This window comes from Micropterus dolomieu, linkage group LG05 (genome assembly GCF_021292245.1).
Source record: "Micropterus dolomieu isolate WLL.071019.BEF.003 ecotype Adirondacks linkage group LG05, ASM2129224v1, whole genome shotgun sequence".
NCBI lineage: Eukaryota > Metazoa > Chordata > Actinopteri > Centrarchiformes > Centrarchidae > Micropterus > Micropterus dolomieu.
In genome coordinates this window covers 31,681,128-31,689,773 of record NC_060154.1, presented here as the reverse complement: position 1 = coordinate 31,689,773, position 8,646 = coordinate 31,681,128, and the positions used below count along the sequence as shown (strand labels likewise).

Genomic DNA, 8,646 nt, shown 5'->3' with positions numbered 1-8,646 from the left:
TTTGGAAGACGTTGCCATGCATCTGCAAAATCCACTAAGGGAACCAGCCTCTTGAGACCGGCCTCGGGCGAGTTTCGAGCACTGTTCCCGACCCCCTGGCTTTGAGTGAAGACGCTGCCTCGGGAGAAAGATAGCTTGCTAAAGCTTCCTCCATCGGCAGCATCTTGCCATAACCCAACTGTCTCGCACCCAGCACATTTAAGAGTAGGCTTAAGACTTTCCTCTTTGATAAAGCTTATAGTTAGGGCTGGCTCAGGTGAGTCCTGAACCATCCCTTAGTTATGCTGCTATAGGCCTAGACTGCCGGGGGATTTCCTATGATGCACTGAGCTCCTCTCTCCTCTACTTTCTCTCCCTCTGTATGCAACCTCATCCCATTATTGCATGTTACTAACACAACTTCTCCCCTTTCTGGTAGTCTTGTGTTTTCTCGTCCCTCTCCTCTCTCCTCCTATCACTTCCTGCAGGTTTTCTGGCTCTGGAGCTGTGGAGTCTGGATCTGTGGCTGCGGGTCACCTGCAGAAAAATTGAATTGAATTACTATAATTGTACAATGTAGGTAATGAAATGCGAAAAGAGTGGGGCCTCACCCAGGATCTGGAGATCTCGTCATGAAGATCTGGGAAAAACGGCAAGCCCCGTCGCTGCGGTCGGGACCGGCACTGCTGGAACCTAATGTCCAGCTTGCTCAGAGAAGGATCAGCCTGCCGAGTGTGCGGCCAGCTGATGTTGAGCCTGGCCACAACCTCCACCAGCTCATCATAAGCGGGAACCAGAGTCGGTGAACAAGGCTCACGTTCCTCGCTGCCAATGCTGAGCACGTCCACCTCCTCAGAAGCGGACAGCTTGAGCATCGGGTGGTCGCCGTGGGCAGAGGAAGCCGCAAATCATCCGAACGATGAACGAGGAAGTGCCTCAGAAGCCTCGTTCACATCCACAAGATCCCTTTGCGATCCCCACGATTGCAGCCGTCGTGCCGCCTCAACGGCCGTGGGACCCAAGCAGCGGGGATCGCGAGCCTGGCCATCTTCTCCAAACACGGCCCGGCGAGAGCGCAGCACTCTGAGAGGGAGTCCGTCACAGCTCCCTCGAGAGCCGCCTGTGCGTTCTGCGCTCCTGATGTGTGTCCCTACCCGTGATATATCTAGGGCAGGGGTACACACACTGAGTGTATCGCTGTTTCTCACCTCGCCATTCAAAAAAGTCTCACGACAGACAGCTCACCAGAGAAGAGGACAGTTTCACAGAGAGCGCTTGCTGAAGAGCGAAAAGCTGTTGTATGTGTGTGCCGGCGTCCTTTTATGCCGGGTATGCCGTCACATGATGCGCCACGGCACGACACCAATTAGGATTGGATTAGTTTCATTCATACTTCAGAGGCAGGCGCTCGAGGAGCTTCCCCATAGAGTCATTTTCAACGATGCAGTGTTGAGTTCCCTGTGAAAGGGAACTAAACTCCAGTAAGCAGATCGCTGCCAACCAGCCAGACCAGCAGACAGTGGCAGACCTTTCAACCAGTGGGTTGAACAGCAGCTTGGTTTTCCGTGAGTCCAGAACCATGTGTCTGGTTTAACCTCTTCAGTGGAGACTGAAGTGAGGACTAGTTGTACACTTGTTTCTGTCAACATTATAATAAATATAATTTTTGGCTTGCAAGTTATCCAGACTTCCTGTCCTCTTTTGTCCCGGTTTTATTTTAAACATTGTTGCTCCTCCTACCCCTGGACTTGCCATCCGGAGGAATGTAACAGTCAGGTGCTCTGTAAACAAGTAAAATCTTAAAATCCCCAATTTATGTGTCTTACAGAGCTCTCACTAACACCCTCATCAAGGTATGCTTCCTGAAAGTCAACTAAGTTGTGACTGAACTCTTCCCACTTTCTTGTTCTCAATTTGTCCTTGGGGAAAAATAGCTTTTTTGCAACTTTAAAATCATTTTGTGGCTTTCTTGGAAATATCATGAACTCTGGTTCCTTCACCATTGTGTTTTCTCACTTGTTTCTTGTCGCGTATCCATCCTAGTTCTATTTTCCTTCATCTTCAAGGCCCTTTTATTACTTCTCAGATGCATCTTTGTTGGCTGCATAGAATGCTCCTCCTCAGAATCTTGATCTGTGTCTTTATTGCTTACCAATGTGCCCATCTTTCTTTTAAGTTTTTCCAATAAGGACAATCTTTTTAGATCACGGCCACCTTTTCTCTGTTTTTCCTTAGAGAAACGCCTTGTAGCAGTCCTATTGCCATATGCTGGAATTTAAGCAGTCATAGTGGCATCATCTATTTCTCCAACTACTGAGCTGTCAATCTGCAATGAAAACAAAACAATACAGTAAGACACATTAGTTATCTTAAATCTAAGAGATGGCTATATGACTATACAGTATGAGTGAAAATACAATTTTTAGCAGTAGCTACAAATCAGCAATTTATTTCTAGTTTTCTTCACTTGCTTATCTCTTTTTTTCACATGGGAATGAAATGGAGCTAAAATATTAAGTAATTTAAAACAAAAACTGCTGTTTAAAAAAACTCTTTGTAACCATAACAATGAAGTTTGAGTGACTGTGCTGAAAATACAGTTTATTAATAGTGAAAATCCTTGTTCATCAAAATAAAGCAGGGTATTGAATACTTTCATATATTCCTCTTTAATTATATAACCATTTACCTTAATTACAAGAAAAGCACTTCTCCCATATATAACTGCTATTACATACTCCTTAATATTGCTATTCCATATTGATTCCATACTTCATCTCCCAGCCAAGGCCTGTGCTGGCTTCTTTTACTCCATCACAACAAAACGGAAAGCAGTGATTGTAAGGTCACAATATTTTATTTTGTGTATTTATTTATTATTTCAAACATAAGTCAGCACTTTGCCTGAATGTATAAAGGTGATGCTACTGCAGGTTACACTCTAACTACTGTTACTTGTTTATGTAGGTTAGAGACCAAAATATAGAGTGAATTTACTCCAAATGATACCTATAAACTTATTTTATAGGGCTGGAATTGGGCAGACATGAATGCATTTTTGGGAGAGGCAGGGGTGCTTGACATCAAAAAGAAATTAGGAGCACTGGCACCAAATGTGATAGGGCTACAATTTATAATGATTTTGATCTGATACTTGTAGAATCTGCTGATATTCAGTAAAATGTAAAACAATTAAAATTTAAATATTGCAGGAATGAATATGCTGTCACCTACATGATCTTGCTGCATTTTCTGAATATTTTTCCTCAGGAATCCCTCGGCTCTGGAGAAATATCCACAGATCATCATCTTATGGGAGGGGGGTATTTGAAGATGTAGCCATAGCTTCCCCTGTACAAATGTCTGAAAAGGGCAGAATCTATGTAAATATGTGTTGCACCACAAGTATAAACAGATTTAGGACAGTACCCTCAAAAGTGCAATTGCTTTAAATATCTCAAAAATGTATTTTGGCATTTTTTATGTGAACATTGATAAAGACCAAGAGTGTGATGACGCTGCTAAAAATGGATGTTTCATGTATCAACTGTCTTAAGCATTTGAATGTGCTCATTCAAGTCACCTTTAACAATAACATTACTCAAATCGTAGAGAAGGCTGTAGAGAAGGTGGTCTAATACAAACGGTGATATAATACCAGGATAATACCAGGAATTAAAGCTGAAATTCTGAACTCTTGTCTCATACTCATCTTTTGATCTTAAACCCAAATGTCTTCAGTGAGCAACAACAACAAAAAACAAATTTATTTCATCCATGTGTTGTATATTTGGAGCCTGTCTCAGGACGTCATATACCGACGATTTGAGAAAGAGTGACAAATAGTAGTTATTTTACCTCTCTATGATAACGTATACTCACAGTGTTCCAGACACTTTGCACAGTACAAGTCCCATAAGATATCAATCCACGGAAAGATCAACATGATTGGCTTATCTGTCTCTGGGGACATGCCTTCCACGCGTTCCAAAGTTTGATTGACACATTTTGGACTAATCATTTTGGAGAAATCTTGAAAAAACTGCCGGGAGAAGCACTGTCGGATTACAGTGAGGACTCACGGTGTTCCGGACGGCTGAAAATTTCTACTCACTGTGTTTCGGACAGGTAAGAAGGAGTCATTTCTAATATAAAACACATACATTTGGTGAAATAATGATATTAATCTTCATATGTTGTATATTTATTATTTATAAGCGTCTATACACTCTTTTAATCAACGACTGCCATGTGAAGCACATTTAGTCCAAAATGGCTGTGCGCAACTGAAAACTGACGTCGATAACATTTTATTCTAATGTTAACTTTATATTTAAGAATTTTAAATCACCTTAGTATATTGTTATAGCTAGAAATACTGCTCCCGCCAATTTGGTGAATTATTGAACACATTTAATTTAATTTAACGTTAAAAAACAAACAGAATGAACACAGATAACATTAAATTAACCCATTAACACATAACTTAATTTTAACAATAACAATTTATGACTGATATGTACATATAGAAATTTGTGTTGTGTGAATGTATGAAGATGATGATGGATAATAATAATGTGTGTGTGTATAAACTATTTTACATTTTATTTGAAACTATTTATTATATCTATCTATATATATCTATACCTATCTATTTACCTATATCCATCTATCTATTTATATAGTGACACCACACTTGTGACACAGCCACTCTCCGTCAGGGACAGTGTCTGCGTCCACACACGCCATGTGGAACCACAGCTGGCAGAGGTCGCACTGGATCCAGTCATCCACCTCTGCGTTGGACCCTGGTGGCAAGGTGTTTTTACAAATAGCACAGTCTTAAGCATTTGAATGTGCTCATTCAATCCATTGCAGTGCCATCGTCCATTGCAGGCGCTCGGGCTTGCAGTGGCACCCGACGCCGTATCCCTTCTGCTTTCTGGCCAAAGGTGGGTGTGACCAGGATGTCTGCTAAATATTGTGGAATGAGGCCAGTTTCCACCAAGTAATTTTTTGTACTCCTATTGCAAGTAGGGCAGACAGGTGAAGTAGAGCAGGTGGGAACAGCAGAGGAGGGCGCAGCGGCTGCCATGGAGGAGGTTAATAATTTTAAAAGTAATATGAAAAAGTGATCTATTTCCTCAGGTGTGGCAGCAAGGACCCTGGCCCTGTCAAGGGAGTCCGGTGTTCGGGTGGTTAGCTCTGGGTGGCGAGCTTTGAAGCGGACCCACCAGTTGACGCTCAACCCCGTCTCCAGGTTGACCAGAGTCTTCCGGCTGCTTTCGTGAGTTCTTATACTTATGGCTTTAAGTGTTTTTAAAGCATTATTAATGTTTTTCTTTTTAACAGGCGGGGAGAGAAGCCGGGAGAGAGACCAGGACACACAAGGGAGAGTGTATAGTTTTTGTATATAGTTTTTTGTTGATGTTCATGTTTTTCTTATTAAAAGTTCCTTTTATAAAATGAAGTCTAGATTCATTTTTTATTGGGTCCACAAATAACTTAATGTTATAGAAATTATGATTATTACTTATATGGCTTAACGTTATAATAAGTAACTTAATGGCTTGAAATGTTGTTAAATTGCATGTTATTACAATGCGTGCTGTCTTAAAGGTAACCAGATAACGTGAAATTACACAGATGTGTTGAAATGACCGTTAAAACAGCATTTAACATTAACGTTGATTTAACTTGGTGTTTTATCAATGAGTGTGCAGTGATGCGCCGCTGCCGCTCAAATTCATGTCAGACAAAGTGCCTCATTGAACGTGTATATCCCTTAAAAGTCCAAATATTTGCTAATTGTAACTCATAATTATTCTATAAGACAATAAGAATGTTTTTTTGTCATTTTCTGGTGGGCGAACATGTTTTAAGAGCCGTTCGCTGCGGAGGTGCGCCTCTCCCCTCTTCCCTTTGTCCTGCCGGAAAACCCTCCCCTCGCCATTTTCTGAATAGTCATTGGTGTACGTTAGAAACTCGATTTCTTTGAAACGACTGGCTCTGGAAGCAAAGGGGTGGTCGGAATCGAAAGAGGAGGAGGCAAAGATGACACGGATATTTATAGATGCCATGACCTGGAAGTGTTTATTTATAGAATTTGCGGGAAAAGGTCAAGTCCAGAATACCGTGATGTCCGGAATACAGTGAGTCTACGTTAGGCTCCGTGGTGTCCCGTACAGTAGTGCTAGTTAGCTAGCTACGTTCGTGATAAAGGTGTTGACAGCCCCCCGAAGCCCCTACCCTTACCACAAGCATCAGAAATGTTAGTACCTAAACCTAAGTCACTGACTTTATGCATGTTGACCGGCTAACCCTACAGCTACAGTTAGGGTTAGCCTCCCTTGTGTTGCTGCAACGTAGCAAATGGGAGCGTTTCATACGGAAGCTGAAGGGTACCTTTAGCGTAAAATGTGTTGTATATTTCTAAAAGCGTAGGAGCTTGATACATTTTGTCACTGAAAACCATGTCCTCTGGTGTGACACAATATCTTAATTGTAATCGGGCAATTCAACAGACAACCTTATTTAGTTGAAAGACCCCACTAAAGTTAATGGTACTGAAGCCCCCTGTGAAGCCCATGGGTGCTTCTCAAGTTTCTTATTTGTCGTTTCCTCTCTCAAACCGGAAGTTGTTCGGCTGTCCCAAAGCTCTTATTTGCACTCCGAGGAGCAAGGAATGAGAATCGAGGAGCGATCTCTGAGAAGCTATGAGCGAGGATACACCAGTGCATCCTTCGTGGAAGTCTTACTGACCGACATGCCCCCTTACTGTTAGCTGTTACAGTGATTGGACGCTGCAGCTGATTGGACTGATCTGATGCATCACCACAGATAACATTAAACCCGAGTGTATCACTGCAAAGTCTAAGGCTATATTTGATTTTTTTTTATGAAAAAATATAAATTCTAATAAAATAAAATAACATCTGAGTTCACTGTAGGTCTGAACAACAAAAGCCCCACACACAACTTTCTTCATTTAGGCTATTAGAATGGTTTTACTTCTCCCATCAACTTTTATTATGGAGACAATTAAAGTCAGAGAATCAGGGAGTCTGTCTGCAAGAAACACGTTTTACATCATTTATCGTCTTCTATTCAGTCACATGTGAGGCTGGTCATTCCTGTTTTTAGTCCAATAGATGACAATAAAACATAGTAAACAAGTTAGGAGTCGGAAATGTCACTAAACTTGTTGAATAATTCCTAATTCCTAGATTGTTTGTTAGGTTCTTTTTCTACATTTATACACTTTGTTGGTTTACAATATGTTATAATTACTTAGAAGTGTTTTGTAGTGTAGGCACTGGAAGAATGACTGTGGTCTCACAGGGTAAAGGTGTTGACCGCTGCTGTTATTCTTTTAGTGTAAAGTTTAACTACTGAGTGTTTAATGAGTATGTACCAACTCATATTTTATTCTTATACTCTGTGTGTTTATGAACATGTGCCTTTTCAATATGCCAACATGAGCAGAACAGCTGGTCAGGCCGTGCAGGCAAAACCTAGCCAACCGTAACCTACACAATGGAAGCAAGGCACCTGCTAGTCACGTACGGCAGGCCTGAGATCATGGCGAACTGAGGCCAAGAATGAGATCATGACACATTGTGATTTATGGCGCCTGGTACTGCAGGGTAAGGCCAGGTACTGCATGAAACCAGGCTTTGCACGGCCGAAACTAAACTTGTATGAGACACAGCACCCTCATGGTTGGCATTGTTGAATCATGTACTTGTTCATTGAATCATGTTATGCATGTATCAAATATGTTATTCCTTATTAATTCTTTTAAAAAATATGATTGTAAGTGTTTGAGATTTAATGGTGTCAAACTATGCCTGTATAACTTTTTAAAAAATACGGTGAGACTGAAGTTGAAACATATTGGTGAATTTCTAATCCAGTAATGTAAAAAAATATAAAGAAAGATAAATGGTAACAATAATTACATGTAATAATAGGTAAAATTGTAACATTAATGAAAGGGTTAATTTGGTAAAACAGTACAAGAAAAAGGTCATTAGATGGCAGTAGAGGATAAGAGATTCACCAAAGGGGAGGAGTGGTCAGCGAACACTATAGGTAGAGTTAAGGTGTAACGCCCACCTGGAAGGAGGAGATAAGGTGGAGCTTAAGGTGAATATAAGGCGATGTTCGCTGACCACCAACTCGGTTCCATCCTGAGACCTGCAGGGATGTTGCTCGGGTTTATCTGTCCTTTATTGGAATAAACTCTTTTGCACCGACTCTTGACCGTCTCCAGTGAAGTTTTTGACTACCCAGTTTTTGACTAAAGAAGAGATCTAATAGAGTAATTTTATTGAGTTTATTACGTTGGTTAGGGTAGGGACCAGGTCTTCCACTGGCCCGGACGGTCCTTATTTCCGACCCGACACTAACTATAAGCTTTATCAAGGAGGAAAGTCTTAAGCCTACTCTTAAATGTGGAGATGGTGTCTGCCTCCTGAACCCAAACTGGAACCTGGTTCCACAGGAGAGGAGCTTGATAGCTGAACGCTCTGGCTCCTAGTCTACTTTTGGAGACTCTAGGAACCACAAGTAACCCTGCATTCTGGGAGCGCAGTGCTCTGGTGGGGTAGTAAGGTACTATGAGCTCTTTAAGATAAGATGTTGCCTGACCATTAAGAGCTTTGT

The 8,646-nt window shown here is 41.4% G+C and overlaps 2 long non-coding RNA genes across 3 annotated transcripts in view; one reads left to right on the top strand and one right to left on the bottom strand.

Moving 5' to 3' along the window:
• Positions 1-461: 461 nt before the first annotated feature.
• Positions 462-8,646, bottom strand: part of LOC123971726 — a 31,193-nt gene continuing 23,008 nt past the window's right edge. For both annotated transcript variants that reach the window (XR_006825265.1, XR_006825264.1), the window contains 3 exons: positions 3,214-3,342; positions 591-2,305; positions 462-516 (listed from right to left, as the gene is read on the bottom strand). This is a non-coding gene — a long non-coding RNA (uncharacterized LOC123971726). The remainder of the gene's footprint in view (positions 517-590; positions 2,306-3,213; positions 3,343-8,646) is intronic.
• On the top strand, positions 4,070-5,219 carry LOC123971727. The gene is made up of 3 exons (XR_006825266.1): positions 4,070-4,107; positions 4,665-4,931; positions 5,128-5,219. It is a non-coding gene; the product is annotated as an uncharacterized LOC123971727 (long non-coding RNA).